The sequence below is a fragment of the Nicotiana tabacum genome, chromosome 22 (genome assembly GCF_000715075.1).
Source record: "Nicotiana tabacum cultivar K326 chromosome 22, ASM71507v2, whole genome shotgun sequence".
NCBI lineage: Eukaryota > Viridiplantae > Streptophyta > Magnoliopsida > Solanales > Solanaceae > Nicotiana > Nicotiana tabacum.
The window spans coordinates 167,978,006-167,989,773 of record NC_134101.1 but is presented as its reverse complement, the minus strand read 5'-3'; positions in this window follow the sequence as shown (position 1 = coordinate 167,989,773).

Genomic DNA, 11,768 nt, shown 5'->3' with positions numbered 1-11,768 from the left:
CATGTCCTTAATAATATCACAGTTAGCTATTTACATTTCAAAACATTTAACAAAGCAAGTAATGAATAAGATTTCACATAGATATTATGCGCACATTATGCCGAGGTCGACGGCCCGATCCAACAGAAAAGAAACTGTGCACTGCAAGAGAGTAGAATGGTGCGAACCATAGATGCATCTATTTCTACCGAGGCGATCGGCCCAATCCACAAATATCAATTTTCATTAGGAAAATACATGAAGGCGTAGTTATATTCAGATAAATTCATACAAGTGTTCAACAAATACATACGTTCACTTATGTTCATTTCCAACTCTCTAGCATATCTTAAGTGATTACTTTAGCAAGAAAATATATAGACATTTGTAAATATGGCATGATACGGGTCCTGAACTACCCGGACAATTAACATAATAGTAGCTACGCACGGACTCTCGTCACCTACTGCGTATGGAGCACCCACATTTAGTGGCAAATTATTCAATTATGACACATATGGGGACAATTCCCTCTTACAAGGTTAGAAAGGAGACTTACCTCGCTCTAAAGTGTACTTCCAATACAAAGAACTGCTCAAACTCTCAATTTGGAGCCGAACGATCCAAAACTAATTAAACGATGTAAGAACTAGTCAATACAAGTTCACAAGATCGCATTCTAACTATTAAAGCAATTTCCCAACCTTAAACACAAGTTTCCTAAAATCCGACCCCGAGCCCATGTGCCCGGATTCCAAAATTTTTCGAAGAAAGTTATTCTTTATGAACTAAGGATCAATAATATATAATTTCTAATTCATTTCATAACAAATTTCGTAGTTAGATCTAACTTTTATCAAAACCCTAGGTTTTGCTCTAACCCCATGATTTTTCCTTAATCTTTGTGTGTTAATCTACCTAAGACTCAAGTATTAAACTAGAAATAGGTAGGACAAACTTACTCAAGATGTTAGGTGAAAGTCCTCTCTCAAGAGCTCCAAAATCGCCCAATGGGTGAGTGAAAAATAGCTAAAATGGCTTAGATTCCGTATTAAATGAAGCTCACTGCTTCAGTGATTTCTGCATCTGCGGTCCCGCTTCTGCGAGAGGAAGGCCGCATCTACGAAATTGGCCAAGTGAGCTGGGACCACTTCTGCGTTATTGAAGCCGCTTCTGCGCAGCCACTTCTGCGGCTTTATCTTGGCCTGCCTTGGCCGCATCTGCGAGAGGACGACCGCTTCTGCGGTCTCGCACCTGTGGCTGACCAACCGCAGGTGCGGTTATGACAGCAACCTGAAGCTTCAGCTCTTCCCAAATTTTCCAACTTCACTCGAGCCTCGTCCGATTGACGCTCGGGGCTCCTGGGGGCCCGAATTTACCGACAAGTTTGAAATCATGAAACGAACCCGCTCGAACTTTTGGAATGTCCGAATCAACGCTAAATCTAAGAATCACCCCCTAAAACTAATTGAATCAAACTTATGAACTTCAAGTTCTCCAATTCACTTCTAATACGTCGAAACATGCTTATACTACTCGGATTGACACCAAATTTTGCGGGCAAGTCTTAAATGTTATATTGGACCTGTACCAGGATCCGAAACCAAAATACGAGCCCGATACCAATGTGATCAATCATTATTTAGTTTCTTTAAATCCTTAGAATTTCAATTTAACAATTTCTAATAAAAATTCATTACTCGGGCTAGGGACCTCGGAATTCGATTCCGGGCAGGTCTCATATTTTCCTACGGACCCTCTGGGACCGTCAAAACAAAAATCCGAGTCCGTTTGCTAAAAATGTTGACCAAAGTCAAAGTTAGCCTTTTAAGAAAATCTTAAGGAGTCAAGTGAGCCTATTTCAACCCAAACTCTTCCAAATCCCGAACCAACCATCTCCGCATGTCGTAAATTAGTTAAAGCAAGCACGAGAAGTTTTATTTAGGGGGACAAGGTTCTAAAAAGCAAAACGACCAGTCGGGTCGTTACATTCTCCACCTCTTAAACAAATATTCGTCCTCGAACGGACATAGAAAAGTACCTGAGGTGCCGAATAAATGTGTATATCTGCTCCGCATGTCCTCCTTGGACTCCCAAGTCGCCTCCTCGACTGGTTGGCCCCTCCACTGGACCTTCACCACTGAAATCCTCTTGGATCTTAACTGGCGATCCTGTCTATCAACAATGGCAACTAGCTCCTCCTCATAACCCAAACTCTCATCCAACTAAATAGTACTATAGTCTAGCACATGGGACAAGTCGACATGATACCTCCGAAGCATGGACACATGGAATACTGGATGAACTCCCGATAAGCTGGGGGGTAAAGCAAGCTCAAAAGAAACCTCTCCAACTCGCCTCAACACCTCAAATGGGCCAATGAATCTTGGGCTCAACTTGCCCTTCTTCTGGAACCTCATAATGACCTTCATTGGCAAGACTTTCAAGAGAACCTTCTCGCCAGCCATGAATGATACATCACGCGCCTTCTGATCCGCGTAACTCTTCTGCCTGGACTGAGCTGTGCGAAGCCTTTCCAGAATCAACTTCACCTTATCCAAGGCATCCTTCACCAAGTCTGTGTCGTATAATTTAGCCTCACTAGGCTCAAACCACCCGATAGGAGAACAATATCGCCGCCCATATAAAGCCTCAAATAGAGCCATCTCGATGCTGGACTGGTAGCTGTTGTTGTAAGAAAACTCTGCCAAAGGCAAGAACTGATCCCACTGTTCTCTAAAGTCAATCACACATGCTCTAAGCATGTCCTCCAAAATCTGAACTGTCCGCTCTGATTGCCCATCGGTCTGAGGATGGAATGCTGTGCTAAGCTCTACACGGGTCCCCAACTTGCTCTGAACGGCTCTCTAGAAATGGGAAGTGAACCGAGGCCTCTATTTGATAAGATGGAGACAGGCACACTGTGCAACCGGACTATCTCCCGAATGTAAATCTAAGCCAATCTCTCTGAAGTGTAAGTAGTCACAACCGGAATAAAGTGTGCCGACTTGGTCAACCTGTCAACTATGACCCATACTGCATCAAACTTCTGCAAAGTCCGGGGCAACCCAACTACGAAGTCCATAGTAATGCGCTCCCACTTCCACTTTGGTATAGACATCTGCTGAAGTAGGCCACCTGGACTCTGGTGCTCATACTTAACCTGCTGGCAATTCAAACACCTAGCCACATACTCCACTATGTCTTTCTTTATCCTCTGCCACCAGTAATGCTGCCTCAAGTCACGATACATCTTCGTCGCACCCGGATTAATGGAATACTGCAAACTGTGTGCCTCCTCTAGTATGCTCTCCCTCAGACTATCAACATTAGGAACACATAGGCGACCCTAGAGTCAAAAAATACCATCCTCGCCAATAGAAACCTCTTTGGCACCTCCCTGTAGCACTGTCTCTCTGAGAACCGCCAAATATGGATCATCAAACTACCGGGCCTTGATCTGCCCCAATAATGAAGACTGAGCAACCACACACGCAAGATCCAACATCACAAATCCAAGGACTAGATGTCCAAAGCTAGTGGCCTCTCCTCTGCTGGAATGAATGCCAAGCTACCCATACTCTCTGCTTTCCTACTTAAGGCATCCGCGACTACATTTGCCTTGCCCGGATAATAAAGAATGGTGAAGTCATAATCCTTGAGTAACTGAAGCCATCTACGCTGCCTCAAATTGAGATCCCTATGCTTGAACAAATGCTGTAAGCTGTGATGATCAGTATAAACCTCACATGACACCCCATACAGATAATGCCTCCATATCTTAAGAGCATGAACAATCGCGGCCAACTCCAAATCGTGCACAGGATAATTCTTCTCATGAATCTTCAGCTGACGCGAAGCATATGTAATAACTCGCACCTCTTGCATCAATACACATCCCAATCCAATGCGCGAAACATCGCAATATACCATATACAGCCCTAAATCGGAAGGCAATACAAGAATTGGTGCTGTAGTCAAAGCTGTCTTGAGCTTCTGAAAGCTTGCCTCACAATCATCGGACCAGTGGAAAGGAGCACCCTTCTAGGTCAATCTAGTCAGAGGTGATGCAATAGATGAAAAGCCCTACACGAACCGTCTGTAATAGCTTGCTAACCCCAGGAAACTCCTGATCTCGGTCACTAAAGTAGGACGTGGCCAATTCTGGACTGCCTCAATCTTCTTGGGATCCACCTTAATACCCTCTCCTGACACCACATGCCCCAAGAATGCCACTGACTCTAGCCAAAACTCACACGTGGAGAACTTAGCATATAGCTTCTACTCTCGCAAGGTCTGAAACACTACTCTCAACTGTTGCTCGTGCTCCTCCAGGCTACATGAGTATATCAAGATGTCATCAACGAAGACGATGACAAAGGAATCAATATAAGGTTTGAATACCCTATTCATCAAGTCCATAAATGCTACTGGGGCATTAGTCAAGCCAAAGGACATCACCAAAAACTCATAATGGCCATATCTAGTCCGGAATGCAGTCTTCGGAACATCCGAATCCCGAATCTTCAGCTAATGATACCCTGACCTCAAGTCGATCTTAGAGAACACCCTAGCACCTTGCAACTGGTCAAACAAATCATCGATACGAGGAAACAAATACTTATTCTTGATGGTGACTTTATTCAACTGGCGGTAATCAATGCACATCCGTATAGTTCCATCCTTCTTCTTCACAAGTAGCACTAGTTCACCCCAAGGTGATACACTGGTTCTAACAAACCTCTTTGCTAACAACTCCTCAAGTTGTTCCTTCACTCCTTCAACTCTTTCAAAGCAATACAGTACAATGGAATAGATATAGGCTGGGTGCCTGGAGCCAAATCAATATATAAATCAGTATCGCGATCTAGTGGCATGCTAGGAAGATCAAAAGGAAACACATCGGCGAACTCCCGAACTACTGGAACTGAATCAATCATCGGGGACTCTACGGTGGTGTCCCGAACATAAGCTAGATAAGCCAAATACCCCTTCTCAACCATATGCTAAGCCTTCAGCAAAGAGATAACCTGACTAGATATATCAACTGTGGAACCCTTCCAGTCCAACCTTGGCAACCTTGGCATTGCTAATGTAATAGTCTTGGCATGACAATGTAGGACGGCGTGATATGGAGATAACCAATCCATGCCTAGGATGATCTCAAAGTTGATAATATCAAGCAACAGGAGATCCGCTCTAGTCTCGAAACCATAGAATGTGACCACACAAGATTGTAGATCCGATTGACAAACACAAAATCGCCCACAGGAGTGGACACATGAACAGGAGTGCCCAAAGGCTCAGGAGAAATAACCAGGAAACGAGCAAACAGAGATGATATATATGAATAGGTAGACCCTGGATCAAATAATACCAAAGCATCTCTACCGCAGACGGAAATAATACCTGTGATGACGGCATTTGAGGCCAATGCATCTGGCCTAGCCGGAAGGGCATAGAATCTGGCTGGAGCACCGGCTGGCTGGCCTTCACCTGACTGAGTAGTAGCTGGCTGACCTCTCCCTATCTGGCCTCCACCTCTAGGACGACCTCAACCAGTCTGCCCCTACCTCTAGACGAACCGGTGCTGAAATCATGGGATGCTAACCCTGCTGTACTGCCTTGCCCCGAAGCCTGGGGCAGTATCTCCTCATATGACCAATGTCTCCGCACTCAAAACAACCCCGCAGTGCGGTGACCTGATGCCTTGATGGCTGACCTTGATGGCCTGTAAACCCACTAGAAGAAGCATGGATAGCCGGTGGACGGTATGAACTCTCCGGCATAGCACTTAAATAGGAACTAGAAGAACCCTAGGGACCTGAATAACCATTGGAGGAACCTAGAATAGATGGCGTGCGATAAGAACTCTCTGGCATGGTGCTAAAATAGGGGTGCACTGGAGCACCCCGAGTAGGTGGTGGTGCTGAATATGGGGTCTGCTGGGCTGATCCCTCCCAAACTGACCTCTACCCCTAGCCGGGGAACCTTTAAACTCTCCGGAGAATCTAGCCCTCTTATCCTGCTGCATCTTCTCCTTATCCCTCAGACGATAGCCCTCAATCCTCTGAGCAATCTCGACTACTAGCTAATAAGGAGTCCCTATCTCCACCTCTTAGTCCATGTTGGCCCAGATGCTAGAATGCAACCCTGCAACGAACCTCTGCACCCTCTCTGCATTAGTAGGAAGTATCATCAATGCATGGCGGGATAACTTAGAAAACTTTGCCTTATAGTCGGTCACGGACTTCTGACCCTGCTCAAGCTGCTCAAACTGATACCGCAGCTCTTCCCTCTCAGAGGGTGGGATATACCTATCCAAGAATAACTGTGTGAACTGACCCCAAGTGATGGGAGGAGAACCTGCTGGCCTGCCAAGAACATAGGACTGCCATTATCTACGGGCCTTGCCCTCTAGCTGAAAAGTAGTGAAGTTAACCCCATGCGACTCCTATATCCTCATGTTAAGCAGTCTGTCCCTGCACCTATCAATGAAATCCTGGGCATTCTCATGACACTCACCCCGAAGACAGGAGGGTGAAGTCTAGTCCATCTATCCAATAACTTCTGTGGGTCACCATCCATAGCTGGTCTAGGCTTGGGCACCATTGCAGCAACTAGCTAAGTCTCATCCGCGGGTAGTGCACCCAGAGTCTGATATACTGCAGCTGCGTGACCAGGAGCCTGAGCAGTAGGAGTCTGTGCTCCCCCTCCTACCTGTGATGTAGCTAGATCTGCTGGAAATAAACCAGCCCGAGTCATGGTGTCCATGAACCATATCATACGACCTATGACCTCCTGGAAACCCGGTGCTGTCATAAAATCCGCCAGGCTAGGCTCAGCTACGGGCGCCTCTCCCTGCTCCTCAATGATAGCATCTCCCACAGGATCTACTGGTGGTGCTACTAGGACAACTCTGGGGCACCCTCATCCCCTACCTCGGGCCGGTGCCCTCCCTCGGCCTCTACCTTGGCCTCTAGCAATGGGGAGAGCAGCTCCTCCCGGGTCTGAACATCAGCCGTGCGTGTCCTCACCATCTGTGAGAGAATAGAAGAGAGAAATTTAGTATACCAACCACTGCATGATAGGAAATTAATAAAGAGTAGTTTTCCTAACACCCTATAGCCTCTCGAAGATAAATACAGACGTCTCCGTACCGATCCACAAGACTCTATTAGGTTTGCCCATGACTTGTGAGACCTACGTGAACCTAGTGCTCTGATACCATGTTGTCACGACCCATTTTTATTATAGGTCATGATGGCGCCCAACACCATTGTCAGGCAAGCCAATGCAGAAATGTAAATAAGTGCTCACTTTTCTCTACCAAAAACAAGTACTACAATTTCTAAACTGGAAGTTAAACAAGTGATAATCAGTAATGTACCCAAAATAATTATACAGTTCCTAAAAGAATAGTCTACTAATGTGTGTGCCAAGACCTGGTGTCACAAGTTGTGGGCAACTAGCAGAATATACAAAAGAATAAATCTATCCTACTGTCCGAAATAGAATAGACAACAAAAATAAAGGGTGACTCCATCAAGTTGCAGAACGGCGCTGGAAGGGAGCAGCTCACCGTGGAAGTCTCGGACTATGATCAGGGATGCACACCGGATTGATAGCTAGATGTATCTGCATTAAATCCTGTATAATTAAGTATATAAGCATAGTATGAGTACATAAACAATATGTACTCAGTAAGTATCCTGTCTAATCTCGAAGAAGTAGAGACTAGAGGTCAACTTGATACTTACTAGGGTCAAATAATATAATAAAGTATTATTCTAAGCATGGAAGTCACAAGTAATTAACAGTTTGTAGCAAGAAGTAATAAGTCATCGCCTTAATAATATCACAGTTAGCCATTTACATTTCAAAACATTTAACAAAGCAAGTAATGAATAAGATTTCACATAGATATCATGCCCAAATTATGCCGAGGTAGACGGTCCGATCCAACAGAAAAGAAACTATGCACTGCCAGAGGGTCGAATGGTGCGAACCATAGATGTATCTATTTCTACCGAGGCGATCAGCCCGATCCACAAATATAGATTTTCATCAAGAAAATACATGAAGGCGCAATGTTCAGATAAATTAATACAAGTGTTCAACAAGTACATACGTTCACTTATGTTCATTCCAACTCTCTAGCATATCCTAAGTGATCACATTAGCAAGAAAATATATAGACATTCGCAAATATGGCATGATACGGGTCCTAAACTACCCGGACAATTAACATAATAGTAACTACGCACGGATTCTCATCACCTAGTGCGTACGTAGCCCCAACATTTAGTGGAAAATTATTCAATTATTACACCTATAGGGACAATTCCCTCTTACAAGGTTAGAAAAGAGACTTACCTCGCTCAAAAGTGTACTTCCAATACCAAGAACGTGCTCAAACTCTCAATTTGGAGGAGAACGATCCAAAACTAATTAAACGAGGTAGGAACTAGTCAATACAAGTTCACAATATCGCATTCTAACTATTAAAGCAATTTTCCAACCTTAAACACAAGTTTCCTAAAATCCGACCTCGGGCCCACGTGCCCGGATTCCGAAATATTGTTCTTTATGACCTAAGGATCGATAATATATGATTTCTAATTCATTTCATAATAAATTTCGTGGTTACATCTAACTTTTATCAAAACCCTAGGTTTTGCTCTAACCCCATAATTTTTTCTTAATCTTTGTGTGTTAATCTACCCAAGACTCAAGTATTAAAGTAGAAATAGGTAGGATAAACTTACCTCAAGATGCTAGGTGAAAGTTCTCTCTCAAGAGCTCCAAAATCGCCCAATGGGTGAGTGAAAAATGGCCAAAATGGCTTAGAGCCCGTATTAAATGAAGTTCACTACTTCAGTAATTTCTGCATCTGCCTTCAGGGGACCGCATCTGCGATCCCGCTTCTGTGAGAGAAAGGCCGCATATGCGGAATTGGCCAAGCAAACTGGGACCGCTTCTGCGGTCTTGAAGCCGCTTCTGTGGCTTTGGCTTGGCCTGCCTTGGCCGCATCTGCGAGAGGACGACCGCTTCTGTGGTCTCGCACTTGCGGCTGACTGACCGCAGATGCGGTTATGACAGCAACCTGAAGCTTCAGCTCTTCCCAAATTTTCCAACTTCACTCGAGCCTTGTTCGATTGACACTCGGGGCTCCCGGGCCCCACCCGAACATACCGACAAGTTTGAAATAATGAAACGGACCCGCTCGAACCTTCGGAACGTCCGAAACAGCGCTAAATCTAAGAATCACCCCCTAAAACCAATTGAATCAAACTTATGAACTTCAAGTTCTCCAATTCACTTCTAACGCGCCGAAACGTGCTTATACTATTTGGATTGACACTGGGCAAGTCTTAAATGTTATATTGGACCTGTAACGGGCTACGAAACCAACATACGAGCCCGATACCAACGTGATCAATCATTATTTAGTTTCTTTAAATCCTTAGAATTTCAGTTTAACAATTTCTAATAAAAATTCATTACTCGGGCTAGGGACCTCGGAATTCAATTCCGGGCATACACCCATGTTCCCTATTTTTCTACGGACCATCCAGGACCGTCAAAATACAAATCCGAGTCCGTTTGCTAAAAAAGTTGACCAAAGTCAAACTTAGCCTTTTAAGAAAATCTTAAGGAGTCAAGTGAGCCTATTTCAACCCAAACTCTTCTAAATCCCGAACCAACCATCCTCGCAGGTTGTAAATTAGTTAAAACAAGCGCGGGAAGTTTTATTTAGGAGGATGGAGTTCTAAAAAGCAAAACGACCAGTCGGGTCGTTACAAGAAAGGGGAATGAATTCTCAAGACAACGAAATTTTTTAGCTTCAATTTCATTGACAAAACCTCTTTGAATTGAGAAATTTATCATTTACTAATTCCTTTTTATTGAAAATAGAAAATAACTGATATTACAAACTCTAGTGCCTCGACAAACTTTCTTTCAATCTAAGAAATTTCACACCCATTAGAGATCAAAATAGGAAGAAGTGAGCAAAAAAATAGAAACTCATAATAATGCACAAAAATAACATATTAACAAATCACCTTAAAAACAAATAAACAGTAAAATTACAACCACATATAACCTATTGCACTTATTTCTAGTTTGCAAAAATAGCATAGTCATGTATCAAAAGTAACAATGTTCTAGGCCAAAAAATAAATTAAAATTAGAAACAAAGAATCCAAAAGGAATTAACCTGTCGGTGGGGAGGTAGTCATTATATAGTATGCATTACCTATCGCATGACGGATACGGAATTATCGAAGAGGACTTTTAGGTGCCATATCTATGCTAGCGTTTGGCTATAGATCCCAAATTTATTTTGAAAAATATGATTTGGGTGAAGTTTGGTTTGAAGATGAAAATGTGTTTGGACATGTTTTTTCAGAACATATTTCACTTTTTATTTAAAAAAACATGAAACATTAACTTATACCCACAAGTTCTAAAAACTATAAAAAATACCCAACAGTACTAAACAAATAAACTTGCTATCTTGTATATACAGAACCTTCATCAATAACAATCATTATCATTATCACAAACCATATTCCTGAACAACGTGGACCTCTGGTGGTTGAACCATTAAACCCGTGCTTCCTCGCATCATCATGTAGGACATTTATGAGGATCGATGTTTCATCATCCGTCCATTTACCAGCAGCACCACCACGTGGTTTATCAATTGAACTACGTGGTTTATTCATTCTTTTACGTTTCTACAATACAACAATAATAGGACAACATATCACATGTCTAACTTCATTTTCTTAGTGCATAAAATCCAAAAGCATGTCTTAAACTATATGGAAGGCATACTAGCACAAGCAGAAGGATTAAAATTTAAAGTATGTTACCCTATTAACCGGTCGAGGTAGAGCCATAGAATTCTCGTCGGAAATCTCAAAACCAGCTTCAGGTATTATGGGCATTACAAAACTTTAAAAGCAAGGCCAAAACGTTAGCTGCATCAGCCGAATGATACAAAAAAATAAAGCATAAAGATGCTATACAAAAGGGAAAGAAATTGTTTTTTGAGTTGTGTCCACTTCCAAAAATCCAAATTGCATAACGACATAAGTATCTGGGCTGAAAAGAGTAACTTTTCCAGCCAACCCAAGACCCCAATTTCAACCAAACACAACCGAAAAAAAGAGACAGAGAGAAATCTATCATCATCACAAGCAAAGATTAATCAATGTAGGAGATGAGAGACTCCTGCATATACATGGGAGGGTTTACAAAATTGAAGAAAAACTCATACAAATCAAGCAAAACAAATCCGAAGAAAATTAAAACAAAACTAGCGAAACAAATCGAAGAAAATTTATACAAATCTGCAGAAAATTTAAATAAGTATTAGCATATTTTAGCAAATTACTTTCAAATTTCTTATTTGCGGTGGATTGCAAACGATTGGCACAAAGAATTTGCAGTGGAGTTCTCTTCTGTTTATAGAGGGCAAAGCAGATGCATGGGTTTAATGAGGGCAAAACAGATGCGTGAGTTTAATGAGAGGCAAGTGAGCATGATTTAGCTGTGCTTAATAAATGTGGGCTCTTTTATAAAATATAAAAGTTTGGGGTAATATTGAGAATTTTAAAAAAATATAACGGTCATATTTTGGCCCAAAATCAGCTTATTAGCTGATTTTGGGATTTGAAATATGGGATTTGCGTTTTGGCCAAAATGTGGGAAAATTTATGGCCAAACATGGGTTTTGAAAATAAATTTCAAATTTATTTTGGGAAAATGTATGGCCA